We start from the raw sequence: 5,958 nt of genomic DNA, 5'->3' as shown, positions 1-5,958 counted from the left end.
CTTTATTTCTAATATTGTAATTTCCGACAGTGGGATCTTTGGGACAATGACACTTTGTCTGTTTCGTGTCTAACCTAGAAGAATAAGTCATTCTGCAGTGAACATTTTCTATTTGTTTCTCCCATAGCACACTTTCCATTTACACCTAAGCCTATCCACGTTTTCTTACACTGGTTTGTGAGTGTGTGTTGTATGTCGGGGAGTGTATGAGCCAGGGTGAAAGTGTGGAGGTCAGAAGATATCTGCTGGAGTTGGTTCTCCCCATGTCCCATGTGGCCATAGGGATCCCACTCAGATGAAAAGACTTGGTGGCAATCATCTTTGCCCACTTAGCCATCTCATTGGCCCAATGCCATCTCATTTCATTGTGAGGCAAATTCACGTGGCCATCGTGAATCACCACCACATGAGTTCTTCTTACCTCTATGCCTGAACACAAATGAGCTTCCTTCTATTCCCAGAAGAACAATCTCCAAGCCAGTGAAAGGGTCAAACAACCTTTTCAGAGAGGTCACATATCAGATATACTGCATATTAGATATTTCTATTATGATTCATAACAATAGCATTCATTATACTTATGAAGTAGCAAAGAAAATAATTTTATGGCTAGGGGTCACCACAACATGAAGAACTGTATTAAGGGATCGTCACAGCATGAGGAAGGTTGAGAACCATTGCTCCAAGGTCCATGTCAGTCTCTGGCCCTTGCTGGTTCTGCAGATAGAATATGGTGCCCTCACCCTGTTCTATTCTACAGTTGGGCCTCAGAAAGGCTCCCTGTGCTGTGCAGTCTTCCATGGTGACATGGTCTAGCCTTGCCCTCATTCACATGTCTGATATTGTCTATGGAAGGTCAACAAGATGGAGCAGCAGGTAAAAGCAATTGCTCACAAGCCTGAAGATCTATCAATCCACAGAAACACTGGTGGAAGGGAGAGCCAACTCCCCAAAGCGACAGCCATCCAAAACACACACCCATGCCCCCATTCACACACACTCAGACACACCCCCCAACACACACACACTCAGACACATACACATACCTACACAAACACACCTACACATATAACACACACATGCAACACTGACACACACACTCAGACACATACACATACCTGCACAAACACATCTACACATATAACACACACATGCAATGAATATACTCAGACACACACACACTCAAGACATATACACATGCCTACACAAACACACCTACACATATAACACACACGTGCAACACACACACTCAGACACACATACACCTATACACACTCACACACTGAGACACACACACATGCAACACACACAGACACACACTGAGACACACATATAACACACACATACTTAGACACACACCTACACACACACACAAATAATGAATGCAACAAAAAACACTAGATCCAGGTTTTGTTTCTTTGTTTACTTCTTTATTTGTTTGAGTGTTGTTTGGTATGATTTTGCTTATATTTACATGTACTAGAAGAAAACATTTCAGAAACGTATATAGTCATAATTTATAAATCTCATGATGTATATGGTGTGGGTATGTGCCTGTGAATGTGCCTTGGGAGATGGATTTACAGTCCATTGTGATTGGTTTGTTTATTTCTAAAGACAGGGTTTCTCTGTGTAAGTGCTCTGGGTGTCCTAGAACTCTCTCTGTAGACCAAGCTTCATGCTGGCCTTGAAATCTGAGATCTGTGCAACACCACACCTAGCAGTGTGTGTGTGTGTGTGTGTGTGTGTGTGTGTGTGTGTGTGTATGTGTGTGTGTGTGTATGTGTGTGTATGTGTGTGTGTATGTGTGTTCATTGTGGAATTTCTATCATGGGTGCTGGGATTCATGGGATTCCAATTTGTGTTCTCCGAAAGATTAGTTAGTAAGCAGCTGGCCCGCAGGTTAGAGTCCTGCAGGCAGGCTGCTCCACCACCGCCGCTATACATTGGACTCTAGAACCTACAAGACCCACTCCAAGGCACAAACCCACCGAGCCCATCCTCCTCCCCCTGGCCAACCATCTCCCACAACATCAACAGCCTCTAGAAGCACAAGCTCCACCCACACCAGTTAGAAAAACAGCAGCCCCTACAGGCCTAAGTACCACCTACACCAAACAGACCCACTCTGCTGCCCAATCTCACCTATCCCAGCAACCTCCCTGTGAACAACCCTTTCCAGCAACATCAGCAGACCCTATAGGCACAAGCTGCACCCACACCAGTTGGAAGAACAGCAGCCCCTACAGGAATAAGAACCACCTACAGCAGTTGGAAGAACAGACCCACTCTGCTGCCCAATCTCACCTACTTCAGCAGCCTCCCCATGAACAGCCCTCTTCAGCAACATTAGCAGACCATATAGGCACAAGTGACAACCACACCAGGTGGAAGAACAGGCACAGGCACAACCCACACCAGTTGGAAGAACAAAGCCCATAGGCACAAGTAAAGCCCACACCACCCAGAAGAACTGGAGGATACACTGCATTTAGACACCCAAACCCCCACAAACTTTAGCTGAAACAACTCAACCAGCCCATCACCAGAAACCTTGGCCATTCAGGCCAAAAGACAATAAAGGAAACAAACAATAAAGGAACAAAAGACCCATCTAACGAAGATATCACAAGAATCAACACCTGTTCCTATAATTATCCAAAACTCAGATGGGTAAACGGCAGTATAAGAATACATTCAACGAGCTTAATACATTCAACGAGGTTAAGAGCACCGACTGCTCTTCCAGAGGTCCTGAGTTCAATTCCCAGCACCCACATGGTAGCTCACAACCATCTGTAATGAGATCTGGTGTCCTCTTCTGTGTACATAATAAATAAATCTTTAAAAAAAAGAATACATTCAACAACATAAAGAGCAATACAGCACCACCAGAACCTAGCAGTTCTACAAGAGCAAGACCTGAACATCCTAATGCAGATGAAACGGAAGAAAACAACCTTAAAAATAACTTCATGAAGACAATAGAGGTTCTTAAAGAAGAAATGGAAAATACCCTTAAAGAAATTAAGGAAAAGACAAACAAAAAAATAGAAGAAATCAATAAATTTCTTAAAGAAAACCAAGAAAAAATAAATAGCTAAAGGAAACAGTTCAAGACATGAAAATTGAAATAAATGCAATAAAGAAAACACAAACCGAGGGAATTCTGGAAATGGAAACGTTGGGTAAACAAACAGGAACTACGGATGCAAGCATAACCAACAGAATACAAGAGATAGAAGGAAGAATCTTAGACATTGAAGATACAATAGAGGAAATAGATTTATTGGTCAAAGAAAATGTTAAGTCCAACAAATTCTTAACATAAAACATCCAGGAAATCTGGGACACCATGAAAAGACAAAACCTAATAATAATAGGGATAGAAGAAGGAAAAGAATTCCAGCTCAAAGGCATAGAAAATATATTCAACAAAATCATAGAAGAAAACTTTTTCAACCCAAAGAAGGAAATGCCTATAAAGGCACAAGAAGCTTACAGAACACCAAATAAACTGAACAAAAAAAAAAGTCCCCATACCACATAATAATCAAAACACTAAACATACAGAATAAAGAAAGAATATTAAGAGCTGCAAAGGAAAAAGGCCAAGTAACATATAAAGGCAGACCTATCAGAATTATATCTGACTTCTCAATGGTGACTCTGAAAGCCAGAAGGTCCTGGAAAGACCTTTGGCAGACACTAAGAGACCATGGATGCCAGCACAGACTACAGACCAGCAAAGCTTTCAATCACCATAGACAGAGAAAACAAGACATTCTATGACAAAACCAGATTTAAACACTATATAGCCACAAACCCAGCCCTACAGAAAGCACTAGAAGGAAAAACCCAACTTAAGAAAGTTAGATGTACCCATGAAAACACAGGCAATAGATAATCTCATACCAGCAAGTGCCAAAGAAGGGAAATACATACACACTACCATGACCATCACCAACCCCCCCAAAAAAAACAGGAATTAACAATCACTAGTCATTAATATCTCTTAATATCAATAGACTCAATTCACCTATAAAAAGATGCAGGCTAACAGAATGGATATGAAAACAGGGTCCGTCCTTCTGCTGCATACAAGAAACACACCTCAATTTCAAAGAAAGACACTACCTTATAGTAAAGGGTTGGGAAAAGATTTTCCAATCAAATGGACCTAAGAAGCAAGCCGGTGTAGCTATCCTAATATCTAACAAAATAGACTTCAAACTAAAATTACTCAAAAGAGACGGAGAAGGACATTTCATATTCATCAAAGGAAAAATTCATCAACATGAAATCTCAATTCTGAGCATCTATGCCCCAAATATAAGGGCACCACATTTGTAAAAGAAACATTACTAAAGTTTAAATCACACAGCAAGCCCTACACACTAATAATGGGAGACTTCAACACCCCACTCACACCAGTGGACAGGTCTGCCAGACAGAAATGTAACAGAGAAATAAGGGAACTAACAGATGTTATGACTCAAATGGACTTAACAGACATCTACAGAACATTCCACCCAAACACTTCATGGAATCTTCTCTAAAATCAACCATATACTCGGTCACAAAACAAATCCCAACAGATAAAAAAAAATATTGGAATAACCCCCTGTATTTTATCTGACCACCATGGCTTAGAGTTAGAATTCAACAACAACACAAACTGCAGAAAGCCTACAAACTCATGGAAATTGAACAACTCTCAACTGAATCACCACTGGATCAAGGAAGAAATAAAGAAATTAAAGACTTCCCAGAATTCAATGAAAATGAATCCACAATACACCCAAACTTATGGGACACTATGAAAGCAGTGCTAAGAGGAAATTTCATAGCACTAAATGCCCACATAAAGAAGTTGGAGAAATTTCACACTAGCTACTTAACAGCACACTTGAAAGCTCTAGATCAAAAAGAAGCAATCTCACCAAGGAGAAATAATAGACACCAGGAAATAATCAAATTGAGGGCTGAAATCAATAAAATAGAAACAGAGAACAATACAAAGAATCAATGAAACGAAGAGTTGGTTCTTTGAGAAAATCAGCAAGGCAGACAAACCCTTATCCAAACTAATCAAAAGCCAGAGAGAGAGTATACAAATTAACAAAATCAGAAATGAAAAGGGAGACATAACAACAGACAATGAGGAAATCCAGAGAATCATCAGGTCATACTTCAAAAACCTCTACTCCACAAAACTGGAAAATCTAAAAGAAATGGACAATTTTCTCGATGGGTACCACACACCAAAATTAATTTAAGACCAGATAAACAATTTTAATAGATATATAACCCCTAAGGAAATAGAAGCAGTCATCAAAAGTTTCCCAATAAAAAAAGCTCAGGGTTAGATGGTTTCAGAGCAGAATTCTACCAGAATTTCCAAGAAGAGCTAATATCAATACTCCTCAAGTTGTTTCACACAATAGGAACAGAAGGAACATTGCCAAATTCTTTTTTTATGAGGCTTCAGTTACCCTGATACACAAACCACACAAATATGAAACAAAGAAAAAGAATTACAGACCAATCTCCCTCATGAACATTGAAGCAAAAATACTCAATAAGTCCAAGGTGATTCCCTCTCCAAGGGGCTGACTAGTGCTTTTTTCAGGGACGTAGCAACTTGGAAGAAAACTTGGCATACCTGAGGTCTCTGGGGAAAAAGGGATGCTTGTTGCCTTTGCCTGTCTTTGGCTGCCTACATGTAAAAAAAATGCTCAATAAAATACTGGCAAACTGAATCCAAGAACACATCAAAAAAACCATCCACCATGACCAAATAGGCTTCTTCCCAGATGCAGGGATGGTTCAACATATGAAAATCATCTGTCAATGTAATCCACCATATAAACAAACTGAAAGAAAAAAACCCACATGATCATCTCATTAGATGCTGAAAAAGCCTTTGACAAAATCCAACACCCCTTCATGATAAAG

The 5,958-nt window shown here is 40.1% G+C and overlaps 1 non-coding gene across 1 annotated transcript; it reads left to right on the top strand.

Annotated features, from left to right (window-relative positions):
• The first annotated feature begins 5,585 nt into the window (after positions 1-5,585).
• On the top strand, positions 5,586-5,727 carry LOC131915743 (small nucleolar RNA SNORA67). The gene has a single exon (XR_009380399.1). It is a non-coding gene; the product is annotated as a small nucleolar RNA SNORA67 (small nucleolar RNA).
• The last annotated feature ends 231 nt before the right edge of the window (positions 5,728-5,958 follow it).

This window comes from Peromyscus eremicus, chromosome 7, assembly GCF_949786415.1.
Source record: "Peromyscus eremicus chromosome 7, PerEre_H2_v1, whole genome shotgun sequence".
NCBI lineage: Eukaryota > Metazoa > Chordata > Mammalia > Rodentia > Cricetidae > Peromyscus > Peromyscus eremicus.
This window is presented reverse-complemented; position numbering and strand designations above follow the sequence as displayed.